This window comes from Cherax quadricarinatus, chromosome 35 (genome assembly GCF_038502225.1).
Source record: "Cherax quadricarinatus isolate ZL_2023a chromosome 35, ASM3850222v1, whole genome shotgun sequence".
Taxonomy (NCBI): Eukaryota; Metazoa; Arthropoda; class Malacostraca; order Decapoda; family Parastacidae; genus Cherax; species Cherax quadricarinatus.
Genome location: NC_091326.1, coordinates 32,698,777 through 32,716,463, shown reverse-complemented (window position 1 = coordinate 32,716,463; position 17,687 = coordinate 32,698,777). Strand labels below are relative to the sequence as shown.

General features: G+C 45.0%; 1 protein-coding gene across 2 annotated transcripts in view; it reads right to left on the bottom strand.

Moving 5' to 3' along the window:
- The window catches only part of LOC128695213 (uncharacterized), a 91,535-nt gene that overhangs the window by 51,646 nt on the left and 22,202 nt on the right, over nt 1–17,687 (bottom strand). The window contains exon 2 of one of the 2 annotated variants that reach the window (XM_070091493.1): nt 10,359–10,492. The exons of the other annotated variant lie outside the window; for it this stretch is intronic. The gene's annotated coding sequence lies outside the window, so the exon portion shown is untranslated. The remainder of the gene's footprint in view (nt 1–10,358; nt 10,493–17,687) is intronic. 2 annotated transcript variants of the gene reach the window in all.

Below are 17,687 nucleotides of genomic sequence, written 5' to 3'. Positions count from 1 at the left end.
GGTAGTCTACAAGCCTCCGGATGCAACATCCCAGCAATTCCAGGAACAGCTGTGAAAAATTGACCACTGTCTGGAAAACCTTCCAGCTCCTGCACCCAACATCTTGCTCCTGGGGGATTTCAACTTAAGGCACCTAAAATGGAGGAATATAGCAAATAATATTGTTGCAGTAATAACACCAGGAGGCAGCTCTGATGAAAACTCACACTCACGCGAGCTTTTAAATCTCTGCACAAAATTCAATTTAAACCAGCAAATAATAGATCCTACTAGACTGGAGAATACACTAGACCTCATCTTCACTAACAATGATGATCTGATAAGAAATGTCACCATATCAAAAACAATATACTCAGATCACAACATAATTGAGGTTCAGTCATGTATGCGCTGAGCCCCAGACCGACATAATGAGATTAGTCACGAGGGAGCATTCACCAAATTCAACTTCAATAGCAAAAACATAAAGTGGGACCAAGTAAACCAAGTCCTAACCGATATAAGCTGGGAAGATATACTAAGCAATACAGACCCCAACTTATGCCTAGAACAGATTAACTCGGTGGCACTCGATGTATGCACAAGGCTTATTCCTCTAAGAAAAAGGAGTAGATGTAAAACAGAAAGAGACAGGCGCTCCCTTTACAGGCGACGGAAAAGAATAACAGAGCGGCTAAAAGAGGTCAATATATCTGAAATGCGTAGGGAGACACTGGTCAGAGAAATAGCAAACATCGAACTTAAGCTAAAAGAATCCTTTAGGAGTCAGGAATCGCGGGAAGAACTAAAAGCCATAAATGAAATCGAAAGAAACCCAAAGTATTTCTTCTCCTATGCCAAATCAAAATCGAGAACAACGTCCAGTATTGGGCCCCTACTTAAACAAGATGGGTCCTACACAGATGACAGCAAGGAAATGAGTGAGCTACTCAAGTCCCAATATGACTCAGTTTTTAGCAAGCCGCTAACCAGACTGAGAGTCGAAGATCAAAATGAATTTTTTATGAGAGAGCCACAAAATTTGATTAACACAAGCCTATCCGATGTTATCCTGACGCCAAATGACTTCGAACAGGCCATAAATGACATGCCCATGCACTATGCCCCAGGGCCAGACTCATGGAACTCTGTGTTCATCAAGAACTGCAAGAAGCCCCTATCACGAGCCTTTTCCATACTATGGAGAGGGAGCATGGACAAGGGGGTCGTCCCACAGTTACTAAAAACAACAGACATAGCCCCACTCCACAAAGGGGGCAGTAAAGCAACAGCAAAGAACTACAGACCAATAGCACTAACATCCCATATCATAAAAATCTTTGAAAGGGTCCTAAGAAGCAAGATCACCACCCATCTAGAAACCCATCAGTTACACAACCCAGGGCAACATGGGTTTAGAACAGGTCGCTCCTGTCTGTCTCAACTATTGGATCACTACGACAAGGTCCTAAATGCACTAGAAGACAAAAAGAATGCAGATGTAATATATACAGACTTTGCAAAAGCCTTCGACAAGTGTGACCATGGCGTAATAGCGCACAAAATGCGTGCTAAAGGAATAACAGGAAAAGTCGGTCGATGGATCTATAATTTCCTCACTAACAGAACACAGAGAGTAGTCGTCAACAGAGTAAAGTCCGAGGCAGCTACGGTGAAAAGCTCTGTTCCACAAGGCACAGTACTCGCTCCCATCTTGTTCCTCATCCTCATATCCGACATAGACAAGGATGTCAGCCACAGCACCGTGTCTTCCTTTGCAGATGACACCCGAATCTGCATGACAGTGTCTTCCATTGCAGACACTGCAAAGCTCCAGGCGGACATCAACCAAATCTTTCAGTGGGCTGCAGAAAACAATATGAAGTTCAACGATGAGAAATTTCAATTACTCAGATATGGTAAACATGAGGAAATTAAATCTTCATCAGAGTACAAAACAAATTCTGGCCACAAAATAGAGCGAAACACCAACGTCAAAGACCTGGGAGTGATCATGTCGGAGGATCTCACCTTCAAGGACCATAACATTGTATCAATCGCATCTGCTAGAAAAATGACAGGATGGATAATGAGAACCTTCAAAACGAGGGAGGCAAAGCCCATGATGACACTCTTCAGGTCACTTGTTCTATCTAGGCTGGAATATTGCTGCACACTAACAGCACCTTTCAAGGCAGGTGAAATTGCCGACCTGGAAAATGTACAGAGAACTTTCACGGCGTGCATAACGGAGATAAAACACCTCAATTATTGGGAGCGCTTGAGGTTCCTAAACCTGTATTCCCTGGAACGCAGGAGGGAGAGATACATGATTATATACACCTGGAAAATCCTAGAGGGACTAGTACCGAACTTGCACACGAAAATCACTCACTACGAAAGCAAAAGACTTGGCAGACGATGCTCCATCCCCCCAATGAAAAGCAGGGGTGTCACTAGCACGTTAAGAGACCATACAATAAGTGTCAGGGGCCCGAGACTGTTCAACTGCCTCCCAGCACACATAAGGGGGATTACCAACAGACCCCTGGCAGTCTTCAAGCTGGCACTGGACAAGCACCTAAAGTCAGTACCGGATCAGCCGGGCTGTGGCTCGTACGTTGGTTTGCGTGCAGCCAGCAGCAACAGCCTGGTTGATCAGGCTCTGATCCACCAGGAGGTCTGGTCACAGACCGGGCAGCGGGGGCGTTGACCCCCGGAACTCTCTCCAGTAGGTGTGCATAGTTTGTACAGTAGGTGTGCACAGTTTGTACATTAGGTGTGTACAGTTTGTACATTAGGTGTGTACAGTTTGTACAGTAGGTGTGCACAGTTTGTACAGGTGTGTACAGTTTGTACAGTAGGTGTGTACAGTTTGTACAGGTGTGCACAGTTTGTACAGTAGGTGTGCACAGTTTGCACAGGTGTGCACAGTTTGCACAGTAGGTGTGCACAGTTTGTACAGGTGTGTACAGTTTGTACAGTAGGTGTGTACAGTTTGTACATGTGTGCACAGTTTGTACAGCAGGTGTGCACAGTTTGTAAAGGTGTGTACAGTTTGTACAGGTGTGTACTTTTTGTACAGGTGTGTACAGTTTGTACAGGTGCGCACAGTTTGTACAGTAGGTGTGCATAGCTTGTACAGTAGGTGTGCACAATTTGTACAGGTGTGTACAGTTTGTACAGGTGTGCACAGTTTGTACAGTAGGTGTGAATAGTTTGTACAGGTGTGTACAGTTTGTACAGGTGTGCACAGTAGGTGTGCAGTTTGTACAGTAGGTGTGCACAGTTTGTACAGTAGGTGTGCACAGTTTGCACAGTAGGTGTGCACAGTTTGTACAGTAGGTGTGCACAGTTTGTACAGTAGGTGTGCACAGTTTGTACAGTAGGTGTGCACAGTTTGTACAGTAGGTGTGTACAGTTTGTACAGTAGGTGTGCACAGTTTGCACAGTAGGTGTGCATAGTTTGTACAGCAGGTGTACACAGTTTGTAAAGGTGTGTACAGTTTGTACAGGTGTGTACAGTTTGTACAGGTGTGTACAGTTTGTACAGGTGAGCACAGTTTGCACAGTAGGTGTGCACAGTTTGTACAGCAGGTGTACACAGTTTGTACAGGTGTGTACAGTTTGTACAGGTGTGTACAGTTTGTACAGGTGTGTACAGTTTGTACAGGTGAGCACAGTTTGCACAGTAGTTGTGCACAGTTTGTACAGTAGGTGTGCACAGTTTGTACAGTAGTTGTGCACAGTTTGTACAGTAGGTGTGCACAGTTTGTACAGTAGTTGTGCACAGTTTGTACAGTAGTTGTGCACAGTTTGTACAGTAGGTGTGCACAGTTTGTACAGTAGGTGTGCACAGTTTGTACACTTGTGCACAGTTTGTACAGGTGTGCACAGTTTGTACAGTAGGTGTGCACAGTTTGTACAGGTGTGCACAATTTGTACAGTAGGTGTGCACAGTTTGTACAGTAGGTGTGCACAATTTGTACAGTAGGTGTGCACAGTTTGTACAGTTTGTACAGTAGGTGAGCACTGCTTGTAGAGATGTGTACAGTTTAAACAGTAGGTGTACACAGTTTGCACAGGTGTACACAGTTTGTACAGTAGGTGTGCACAGTTTGTTCAGGTGTACACAGTTTGTACAGGTGTGCACAGTTTGTACAGTAGATGTGTACAGTTTGTACAGTAGGTGTTTACAGTTTGTACAGTAGGTGTGCACAGTTTGTGCAGGTGTGTACAGTTTGTATAGTAGATATGCACATTTTGAACAATAGGTGTGCACAGTTTGTACAGTAGGTGTTTACATTTTGAATAGGTGTGCACAGTTTGTACAGTAGGTGTACACAGTTTGTACAGTAGATGCGCACAGTTTGTACAGATGTGTACAGTTTGTACAGTAGATGTGTACAGTTTGTACAGTTTGTACAGTTAGTGTGTACAGTTTGTACAGGTGTGCACTGTTTGTACAGTAGGTGTGTACAGTTTGTACAGTAGGTGTGTACAGTTTGTACAGGTGTGCACAGTTTGTACAGTAGGTGTGTACAGTTTGTACAGTAGGTGTGCACAGTTTGTACAGTAGGTGTGCACAGTTTGTACAGTAGGTGTGCACAGTTTGTACAGTAGGTGTGCACAGTTTGTACAGTAGGTGTGTACAGTTTGTACAGTAGGTGTGCACAGTTTGTACAGTAGGTGGGCACAGTTTGTACAGTACGTGTGCACAGTTTGTACAGTAGGTGTGCACAGTTTGTACAGTAGGTGTGCACAGTTTGTACAGTAGGTGTGCACAGTTTGTACAGTAGGTGTGCAGCAGGCGAGTACAACCACATTTAACAAGGTTAACCGAGGCGAGTACAACCACAATTAAAAAGGTTAACCGAGGCGAGTACAACCACAATTAACAAGGTTAACCCAGGCGAGTACAACCACAATTAACAAAGTGAACCCAGGCGAGTACAACCACAATTAACAAGGTGAACCCAGGCGAATACAACCACAATTAAGGTAAACCCAGGCGAGTACAACCACAATTAACAAGGTTAACCCAGGCGAGTACAACCACAATTAACAAGGTTAACCCTGGCGAGTACAACCACAATTAACAAGGTAAACCCAGGCAAATACAACCACAATTAAGGTAAACCCAGGCGAGTACAACCACAATTAACAAGGTTAACCCAGGCGAGTACAACCACAATTAACAAGGTTAACCCAGGCGAGTACAACCACAATTAACAAGGTTAACCCAGGCGAGTACAACCACAATTAACAAGGTTAACCCAGGCGAATACAACCACAATTAAGGTAAACCCAGGCGAGTACAACCACAATTAACAAGGTTAACCCAGGCGAGTACAACCACAATTAACAAGGTTAATCCAGGCGAGTACAACCACAATTAACAAGGTTAACCCAGGCGAATACAACCACAATTAAGGTAAACCCATGCGAGTACAACCACAATTAACAAGGTTAACCCAGGCGAGGGCTACCACAATTAACAAGGTTAACGCAGGCGAGGGCAACCACAATTAACAAGGTTAACCCAGGCGACTGCAACCACAATTAACAACGTTAACCCAGGCGAGTGCAACCCCAATTAACAAGGTTAACCCAGGCGAGGGCAACCACAATTAACTAGGTTAACCCAGGCGAGTACAACCACAATTAACAAGGTTAACCCAGATGAGTACAACCACAATTAACAAGGTTAACCCAGGCGAGTACAACCACAATTAACAAGGTTAACCCAGGCGAGGGCAACCACAATTAACAAGGTTAACCCAGGCGAGTGCATCCACAATTAAGAAGGTTAACCCCGGCGAGTGCAACCACAATTAACAAGGTTAACCCAAGCGAGTACAACCACATTTAACAAGGTTAACCGAGGCGAGTACAACAACAATTAACAAGGTTAACCCAGGCGAGTACAACCACAATTAACAAGGTGAACCCAGACGAGTACAACCACAATTAACAAGGTAAACCCAGGCGAATACAACCATAATTAAGGTAAACCCAGGCTAGTACAACCACAATTAACAAGGTTAACCCAGGCGAGTACAACCACAATTAACAACGTTAATCCAGGCGAGTACAACCACAATTAACAACGTTAATCCAGGCGAATACAACCACAATTAAGGTAAACCCAGGCGAGTACAACCACAATTAACAAGGTTAACCCAGGCGAGTACAACCACAATTAACAAGGTTAACCCAGGCGAGTACAACCACAATTAACAAGGTTAACCCAGGCGAATACAACCACAATTAAGGTAAACCCATGCGAGTACAACCACAATTAACAAGGTTAACCCAGGCGAGGGAAACCACTATTAACAAGGTTAACCCAGGCGAGGGCAACCACAATTAACAAGGTTAACCCAGGCGACTGCAACCACAATTAACAAGGTTAACCCAGGCGAGTGCAACCACAATTAACAAGGTTAACCCAGGCGAGGGCAACCACAATTAACTAGGTTAACCCAGGCGAGTACAAACACAATTAACAAGGTTAACCCAGGCGAGTACAACCACAATTAACAAGGTAAACCCAGGCGAGTACAACCACAATTAACAAGGTTAACCCAGGCGAGGGCAACCACAATTAACTAGGTTAACCCAGGCGAGTACAACCACAATTAACAAGGTTAACCCAGGCGAGTACAACCACAATTAACAAGGTTAACCCAGGCCAGTGCAACCACAATTAACAAGGTTAACCCAGGCGAGTGCAACCACAATTAACAAGGTTAACCCAGGCGAGTGCAACCACAATTAACAAGGTTAACCCAGGCGAGTGCAACCACAATTAACAAGGTTAACCCAGGCGTGGGCAACCACAATTAACTAGGTTAACCCAGGCGAGTACAACCACAATTTTCAAGGTTAACCCAGGAGAGTATACCCACAATTAACAAGGTTAACCCATGCGAGGGCAACCACAATTAAGGAGGTTAACCCAGGCGAGTACAACCACAATTAACAAGGTTAACCAAGGCGAGTACAACCACAATTAACAAGGTTAACCCAGGCGAGTACAACCACAATTAACAAGGTTAACCCAGGCGAGTACAACCACAATTAACAAGGTTAACCCAGGAGAGTACAACCACAATTAACAAGGTTAACCCAGGCGAGGGCAACCACAATTAACAAGGTTAACCCAGGCGAGGGCAACCACAATTAACTAGGTTAACCTAGACGAGTACAACCACAATTAACATGGTTAACCCAGGAGAGTACAACCACAATTAACAAGGTTAACCCAGACGAGTACAACCACAATTAACATGGTTAACCCAGTAGAGTACAACCACAATTAACAAGGTTAACCCAGGCGAGGGCAACCACAATTAACTAGGTTAACCCAGGCGAGTACAACCACAATTAACAATGTTAACCCAGGCGAGTGCAACCAAAATTATCATTAGCTTCTGATTTGAACTTGCCTAGCACGGGTCAGTAGGCCTTCTGCAGTGCTCTTATGTTGTCTCAAGGAAGGGATGATCCCTGACAATACTACGCATCACTACCCTCATCTTCCTCATAAACGTTAAGTTACCACTTGAATGTACGACACCTTAGTAAATACAACCTTCACAGCACTGTATTACCTGACACCCATGACGGGGGCGTTGATGTCTGACTGGTACACCCATGACAGGGGCGTTGATGACTGGCACACCCATGACAGGGGCGTTGTCTGACTGGCACACCCATGACAGGGGCGTTGTCTGACTGGCACACCCATGACAGAGGCGTTGATGACTGGCACACCCATGACAGGGGCATTGATGACTGGCACACCCATGACAGGGGCATTGATGACTGGCACACCCATGACAGGGACGTTGATGTCTGACTGGCACACCCATGACAGGGGCGTTGATGACTGACTGGCACACCCATGACAGGGGCGTTGATGACTGACTGGCACACCCTTGACAGGGGCGTTGATGTCTGACTGGCACACCCATGACAGAGGCGTTGATGACTGGCACACCTATGACAGGGGCGTTGATGTCTGACTGGCACACCGATGACAGGGGCGTTGATGACTGACTGGCACACCCATGACAGGGGCGTTGATGACTGACTGGCACACCCTTGACAGGGGCGTTGATGTCTGACTGGCACACCCATGACAGAGGCGTTGATGACTGGCACACCCATGACAGGGGCGTTGATGTCTGACTGGCACACCCATGACAGGGGCGTTGATGACTGTCACACCCATGACAGGGTCGTTGATGACTGTCACACCCATGACAGGGGCGCTGATGTCTGTCACACCCATGACAGGGGCGTTGATGACTGACTGGCACACCCATGACAGGGGCGTTGATGACTGGCACACCCGTAACAGGGGCGTTTATGTCTGACTGGCACACCCATGACAGAGGCGTTGATGTCTGACTGGCACACCGATGACAGGGGCGTTGATGACTGACTGGCACACCCATGACAGGGGCGTTGATGACTGGCACACCCATGACAGGGGCGTTTATGACTGGCACACCCATGACAGTGGCGTTGATGACTGGCACACCCATGACAGGGGCGTTGTTGACTGGCACAAACATGACAGGGGCGTTGATGAGTGGCACACCCATGACAGAGGCGTTGATGTCTGACTGGAACACCCATGAGAGGGGCGTTGATGTCTGACTGGCACACCCATAACTGGGGCGTTGATGTCTGACTGGCACACCCATGACAGTGGCGTTGATGACTGGCACACCCATGACAGGGGCGTTGATGACTGGCACACCCATGACAGGGGCGTTGATGTCTGACTGGCACACCCATGACAGGGGCGTTGATGACTGGCACACCCATGACAGGGGCGTTGATGACTGGCACACCCATGACAGGGGCGTTGATGACTGGCACACCCATGACAGGGGCGTTGATGACTGGCACACCCATGACAGGGGCGTTGATGACTGGCACACACATGACAGGGGCGTTGATGTCTAATTAGCACACCAATGACAGGGGCGTTGATGTCTGACTGGCACACCCATGACAGGGGAGTTGATGACTGGCACACCCATGACGTGCGTTGATGTCTGACTGGTATACCCATGACAGGGGCGTTGATGACTGGCACACCGATGATAGGGGTGTTGTCTGGCTGGCACACCCATGACAGGGGTGTTGACGACTGACTGGTACACCAATGACAGGGGTGTTGGTGACTGACTGCCACACCCATGACAGGGGCGTTGATGACTATCACACCCATGACAGGGGCGTTGATGACTGACTGGCACACCCATGACAGGGGCGTTGATGTCTGACTGGCACACCCATGACAGGGGCGTTGTCTGACTGGCACACCCATGACAGGGGGGTTGATGTCTGACTGGCACACCCATGACAGGGGCGTTGATGTCTGACTGGCACACCCATGACAGGGGCGTTGATGACTGGCACACCCATGACAGGGGCGTTGTTGTCTGACTGGCACTCCCATGACAGGGGCGTTGATGTCTGACTGGCACACCCATGACAGGGGCGTTGATGTCTGACTGGCACACCCATGACAGGGGCGTTGATGTCTGACTGGCACACCCATGACAGGGGCGTTGATGTCTGACTGGCACACCCATGACAGGGGCGTTGATGTCTGACTGGCACACCCATGACAGGGGCGTTGATGACTGACTGGCACACCCATGACAGGGGCGTTGATGACTGACTGGCACACTCATGACAGGGGCGTTGATGACTGACTGGCACACCCATGACAGGGGCGTTGATGACTGACTGGCACACCCATGACAGGGGCGTTGATGACTGACTGGCACACCCACGACAGGGTCGTTGATGACTGTCACACCCATGACAGGGGCGCTGATGTCTGTCACACCCATGACAGGGGCGTTGATGACTGACAGGCACACCCATGACAGGGGCGTTGATGACTGACTGGCACACTCATGACAGGGGCGTTGATGACTGACTGGCACACTCATGACAGGGGCGTTGATGACTGACTGGCACACCCATGACAGGGGCGTTGATGACTGAGAAACTATTCAAAATTGAGAAGCCTTTACAACAAACAATTCCCTAAACAAACTAAGCAGGTGACAAAGACACTACAGAGCACCTGGCTACAAATATCCTCAAATCCACAGTAAAACCTATCTGATCCATCATGAGACTGGTCACAGACCGGGCCGCGGGGGCTTTGACCCCCGAAACCCTCTCTAGTTATACGATAAATATTATTTACTGGGTTAATAACTAAAGAATCTACCAAAAACTATACGTTAGTTCTTACCAAACTAATAAGTATGTACAAACAACTCTACTGTTAAAGATGACTGAAGGAAACGAGAGGTAATATGAAAAGACCTGGAACATACACACTGGGAAGTGATGTAATGGAGGCAGGAACCATACATAGCTTTAAGAAGAGGTATCATAAAGCTCGGGGAGCAGGAAGAGTGACCTAGTAGTGATCAGTGAAGAGGCGGGGCCAGGAGCCGAGTCTCGATCCCTGTAACCAAAATTAGGTGAGCACAATTAGGCGAGTAAACAAATACACACACACACACACAAATCCTGGGCTCTCTTAAGTTGACCCAAACCAGAGATATTGTTCTAACTAAACCAATTAAACCACTTCTACCGCCTGTAGAACCAGCCATTAAGTTAAATAATTTCTCCTCTACCACAGGATCACGTCCATCTAATACAATTTAGAGCACCAATAGTCTGGCCAGTAATAACTTTGTGGGAAGTTTCCCAGCATCCCTCCATCTTACTCCAGCTGAAGTTTCCCAGCATCCCTCCATCTTACTCCAGCTGAAGTTTCCCAGCATCCCTCCATTTTACTCCAGCTGAAGTTTCCCAGCATCCCTCCATCTTACTCCAGCTGAAGTTTCCCAGCATCCCTCCATCTTACTCCAGCTGAAGTTTCCCAGCATCCCTCCATCTTACTCCAGCTGAAGTTTCCCAGCATCCCTCCATCTTACTCCAGCTGAAGTTTCCCAGCATCCCTCCATCTTACTCCAGCTGAAGTTTCCCAGCATCCCTCCATCTTACTCCAGCTGAAGTTTCCCAGCATCCCTCCATCTTACTCCAGCTGAAGTTTCCCAGCATCCCTCCATCTTACTCCAGCTGAAGCTTCCAGCATCCCTCCATCTTGCTCCAGCTGAAGCTTCCAGCATCCCTCCATCTTGCTAAAGCTGAAGCTTCCAGCATCCCTCCGTCTTGCTCCAGCTGAAGCTTCCAGCATCCCTCCATCTTGCTCCAGCTGAAGCTTCCAGCATCCCTCCATCTTACTCCAGCTGAAGTTTCCAGCATCCATCTTGCTAAAGCTGAAGCTTCCAGCATCTATCTTACTCCAGCTGAAGCTTCCAGCATCCCTCCATCTTGCTCCAGCTGAAGCTTCCAGCATCCCTCCATCTTACTCCAGCTGAAGCTTCCAGTATCCCTCCATCTTGCTCCAGCTGAAGCTTCCAGCATCCCTCCATCTTACTCCAGCTGAAGCTTCCAGCATCCCTCCATCTTGCTCCAGCTGAAGCTTCCAGCATCCCTCCATCTTACTCCAGCTGAAGCTTCCAGCATCCCTCCATCTTGCTCCAGCTGAAGCTTCCAGCATCCCTCCATCTTACTCCAGCTGAGTCCATTAAGGTCACTTACATTATAGAGACCAATATCTAACTTACAATTTTTAAGCAATAGTTTCCAAAATATAATACACAAGAGATTATGGTCTTCTAGCATCACACAATGAACTCGACTCCTACCAGCTTGGTGTCACACCAAATAAAAGAACAAATGATGAAATCATCAAAATAGTGAATATGTACCAGGCTTTCCATATAGCAGACCTCAGCATCCTGCAACTCAAATTTGATTATGGCAACACAGGTTATGCACTTTCGTATATAAAGTAATACCTTCTTAACAGTATTCAATATGTCTATCAAGGGCACCAACCGACATAGGTATACAACACCGAAGTGTCCTTGGCCCTCTGATTTTCCTCTTATGCATCAATGATCCTCTAAATGTATCACAACAACTGAAAGCTGTTCTCTTATCTACCACCCAAATTTAAAATCTTTCAACACTGTAAACGAAGAACTGAAGACATCAAGTTGGATGACCAGTAATCTCAAGCTTAACACTGATAACACCTTCTACATGATGCTTGGAAACAGAGCAACAAATGTCCATTTAAATGTTATGATTAACAATTCACACACTGCCAATAAATTACAAAAAATTCCTAGGTGCTTACTCTTTCTGTTCCTTGAGAACAACTAAGTCTAACACCCACGTCCAACACATTACAAGAAACAAGAGTTTCCAAAACAGTTGGCATCCTCTTCCATGAGATTTTTGTCTGGGGATTCACAACTGGAAACTACCTTAAGCAGAAAGTGGCAGTACCAATGATCACTGTCTACTGTCAGACAACACTCCCCCACTCTTCAGTCTACTGTCAGACAACACACTTCACCCACTCTTCAGTCTACTGTTAGAAAACACACTGCCCCACTCTTCAGTTTACTGTCAGCCACCACACTCACACACTATTCAGTCTACTGTTAGACAACACACACACCCCACTCTTCAGCCTGTCAGACAACACACACCCTTACTCTTCAGTCTACTGTCAGGCAACACACTGCCCCACTCTTCAGTCTACTGTCAGACAACACACACACCCCACTCTTCAGTCTACTGTCAGACAACACTGTGAAGGCTTACTCAGCCCTGTAACAACTTCAGACAGTATTACCAAGGCTGGCTCCTCCTCAGGAAAATTAGTGAATAGAAAAAGAAATAATAACAGACAAACAAACACCTTACTATATAGAAAATATAAAACACTTAAATATGAAATATTAATCCTACATTAAAGAAAATGAAAAATGAAAAATATAAATAACTGAATTCAACGCTAATATATATAGGGGTGTCTGGTGTTGGTGACACTGAGTGTTGTTGAAATCGTAGCAATTGCTGATGATGGGGGGGGGGGTCTCAGGTGTTGGTTACAACCCACCGGTTGAGTATTATATCCCGATGACAGGAAAGCAGGTTCTTTACCACTGCAATGATGAGGGGTTACGTCCTGCAATTTCATACAGGTGCACAGGTAATTAAATCCAAAAAGAGGAAGTCTCAGGATGTTAGTCCATCTCCATCAGTTCTGCTCGTTGATTGGCAGGTGACCCTCTCTGTCATCCAAGCTGGAAAGATAGACAGGTTACCCACTGCTTAAGAAATCACTCTCCATGATAAGTACAATACCTAAAAGATGTGGTGATTATTACAACAGTCAACCCAAAGCAAAACTGAAAGGACTAAGTTTATTGTTGGTCAAAAGTGAAGCTTTCTGCCAATAAATCCACTAGTATACAAGGCAGGAATGTACTTACAGTAGTGCTGGGAGCTGTGAGTCTAGTGATTACTGTTTGGACCAGAGCCCCACACGTCACCTTTCGGGGGGGGGGAGAAGGAGGGGAAGGGATAGCGGGAGCTAGACTGACCCTACCTTAACAAGCAGCCGGCAGTCAAACTATCACTTTCGGGGTGGGGGGAAAAAAAGGTGGGAATAGCAGGAGCTTGACTTACCCTACCTTAACAAGTAGCCGGCAATGAAACTATTACTATATACTCCCTCTCTACTCCTGTCTATTGAACTTTTCCCTCACACTCCCCCATACCAAGACTTATAGTCAAGGAGTATAAGAAGAATAGGCGAGGAAAAAGTTCTAACATGTGGAAGTCGCGTAAGGCAAGAAATCTTCTACTGTCACGGCTTAACCAGTCAGAGAAATAATTGGATGAACCATTGATATACACAATATAGAACTTAAAAGCCTGGAGTGCCAATGTCCACCTCAAGAGGCGACTGTTGGTTCCCTTAAAAGTTTCTAGGTATATCAAAGGTTTGTGGTCCGTTTCTAAAATGAATTCTTTTCCCAGCAAATAAAATTTAAGTTTGGAGATACCCCACACAAGGGCCAAACATTCCTTTTCTATGGTGGAGTATCTCGTTTCTGCGGGAAGGAGTTTCCAGCTTAGGAAGCATACAGGGAAGGGAGTACCATCATGGTATTATAGTAGCACCGCACCTAAGCCAGTATTGGAGGCATCAGTTCTTAAACAAAATGTTTTATTAATATCTGGAATCTTAAGTATAGGGTCTTTCGAAAAGATACTTTTAATCTCATTAAACTTTTCCCGAGCTACGTCGGAAAGTTAAAGAGGTTCCTTCAGAGACTTTTTAAGGAAGTCGGATAAGATGCCTGTAAGATCAGTAAGGTTTGGGATAAACCGTGCATAAAAATTTAAAGAACCAAGAAAGCTAAGCATGAGCTTCTTGGTTTTGGGGAATTTAAATTCTAATAAAGCTTTGATCTTACTGGGGAGAGGCTGCAGAGAGTTATTAGAAAGTATCAGTCCAAGATATCTAATCTTGTTATGCCCAAGGAAGCATTTCTTCGGCTTGGCAGTGAGGCCATGTGAGCATAACCTACACAAAACTGATGTTAATGTTTGGATATGTTCGCCCCATGTGGATGTCATTATGTAAATGTTATCAAAATAACTGAAATGTTTGGCATATTACCCAAGACCTTTCTCATCAGTCTCACATAGGTAGCACAGGCAGTTACCAAACCGAAGGGCATAGTTCTATATTGCATCAGTCCTTGGTGTGTAGGAAAAGCTTAGAAGAAGGATCTAACATTACTTGATGATATGCCTGCGCAATATCAATCTCTGAAAAGAAGGAAGCATCATAAAATTTGTGTAGATCGCTATCTATTAAGGGGATAGGCTCAGCATCCCACCGAGTTATAGCATTAAGGCCTCTGAAGTCAATAGCAAGTCTATATGAATTATCCTCCTTCTTAACCATGACTACTGGTGAGCAATATGAAGATACTGAAGGTTCAATGATCTTTAGTTTTAATAATTTGTCTACCTCTCGGTCAAATGCATCCCTAAGGTGAACTGGAACTGGGTATAATTTTCGTTTGATAGGATTGTCCGTCACTAAGTCAATCTTATGGACTACCGTGGAGGTAACACCTGGAATATCAGTAAAGACGTCTGAAAAGTTACTCACACATTGAAGTAGTTCATGTCTCTTATGGTCATCCAAAGATTCATTAATATTAATGTTGGTTGCGTCCGAGTGGTCAAGAGTCACCAAGTCATGTAGTTCTTCATCATAGTCTAAGTTAGAGGTGCCAATTACGCACACCTTACATTCTTCAGTTGTCGTATCAAGTTCGTGTGGAAAAACTAAGTCAAAGTTATTAAGGCAGTTAACCGAATTTCTTCGGTAATATTTCTTAAGGATGTTGATATGATAAAGTTTAGGTTTCCCCTTGACTTCTATGAGGTAGTCAACTTTCCCACAAATTTTTAATACTTTATATGGACCTTTCCATGCTACTAATAATTTATTTGACTTGATAGGCAAAAGTACAAGAATTTCATCTCCTACTTTAAAACTTCTCTGACTTTTGGAATCAAAATAGGTTTTGTACTGGTCCATTGACAAGCTTAGGTTTTTCGAAACTATGTCAGAGGTCTCCTCAAGTTTGTGTCTAAGGAAGGAGAAACTGGTAATAAGACTGAACCTCAGCACTCAAATCCTCATTATTCCATAAGTCATGAAGGATGGACAATGGGCCTCTGGCCTGTCTACCATAGAGAAGTTCAAAAGGTGAAAACCCCAGTCACTGGGAACTTCCCTCATGGCAAACAAAGCACAGGGTAGGTAACGATACCACTCCTTAGGTTTAAGGGAGCAAAGTTTCCTTAAAATTGACTTGAGAATCGAATGCTGGCGCTCAATCCTCCCATTACAGCTGGGATGATAGGGTGTGGTGAAGAGAGGCTTCACTCTCAGAAGTTGGTATAGATGTTGCATTAAGTCAGATGTGAATTGTGTCCCACGGTCAGACAAAATTTCTCTAGGGATGCCCACTCTGGAGAAGATGGACAAAAGGGCTTCAGCCACCTCTGTAGTAGTTATGGTCTTTAAGGGTATGGCTTCAGGGAAACTCGAAGCATAATCAACTAATGTTAATATATATCTATGTCCCCCAGATGAGAGTGGAGATAAAGGACCAACGATGTCAATAGCTGCTCTTTCAAAAGGTACCGTAAAGACTGGCATTTTGACCATAGGTACTCGCCTGGTACCTCGGGAGGATGACAGTTGGCAAACTTTACACGATCTACAATAGGTAGTGATATCTGAGGACATTTTTGGCCCAAAATAGGTTTCCCTAATTTTATTTAAGGTTTTACGATGCGAGAAATGTCCGGCCACTGGCAGGTCATGAGCCATTTTAAAAACAGTCTCTGTGCATTGACTTGGAACAACTAAGATGGAATAGTCTATCTCATCTGAAATTAATTTGAATACTGACTTGTACAAGATACCTTTTATATATTCAAATTTATATGAAAAGTTTTTCCTTTGGATAACTTGATTTTGTTTAGCGGTATTATGGCAATTCTGAAGAGAAGGGCAATTACGTTGGAAATTGAGAAAGGAGTCCTTCGATATATCTAAAGGCTTAAAGTCAGGGAAAATCAAAGGATGGACAGTAGGAGAAACCTGGGCTTTGGTCTGAGCCCTAGTCAAGACATTTATGGTATCGTAAGTGATATCTTCACTTTCATCTAACAAGTGAACCGGTGATCCTACTACCTCACTTTCGAGAGTAGCATCACTGGTTTTTAATCCCACATGAATCTCACGAGACATTGTCTCATTTTAACTTTCGAGGGGCTTCTCTGACTCTACAGGAAGAGGATCTGAAACACTTATGTCCATCTTTGGTGATGAAAGGTCAACCTCAGAAGGAAGAATGGCACCTTTTACATTACCTATTAGTACGGAGCAAGAAGTGATGGGAGCTAGTATGGCTTCAGACCAACCTGTGAACCATTTAGACCTAATGTAACAACGGATGGTAGGAAAAGTGTCCGTACGGCCCAAGTAGTCTGAAAGTATAGCAGAGGAATGAGTTTCTTTAAGATTAGGGAACAGCTTATCAGAAATGACTATACATGTGCATCCAGTGTCTCGTAAAATGATAGGTACATTAAGTCCATTAACTGTTCCTGAACAGAAGGGTGCTTGGTCATTACAGTCTTTAAAACATCTTCCAACTTTTTGGACCTTCTTAGAAGGACAATCTGGACGTTTATGTCCCTTAACAGCACACAAATGACAAACAGGAATAAAAGAAGTCATTCTACTTTCCACTAGAGGCTTTGATTTCTTAAGGTCTGATGAACCCTTGCCCTTAGGGTTCGATCCCTTTAGGCCTTTATAGGAATTGTGAGCCTCAGCATACAGGTCAGCAGCCTCAGCAACTTCCTCAGCTTTAATCAGGTTACGTTCTCTAATGAATGTTCGTATCTGGTGAGGAAGAGCTGTCAGGAACTGGTCAGCAACCATGAAGTCTCTAAGAGATTCATAACTGTGATCAATTCCTGAACTCTCTATCCAAAAGTCGAACAAACGAAAGAGTGTTACCTGTAACTGCTGAAAGTTCTGGCCCGGCTGTAAGGTGGCATACCTGAAATCTTTCCTGTAAGAATTGGTGGTTTTTTGGTATGCTTCAAGGATTGCCTTCTTCAGTAGTTTATAATTACATATAATGTCCTGCGACAAAGTTGCATAGATATTCAAAGCTGTA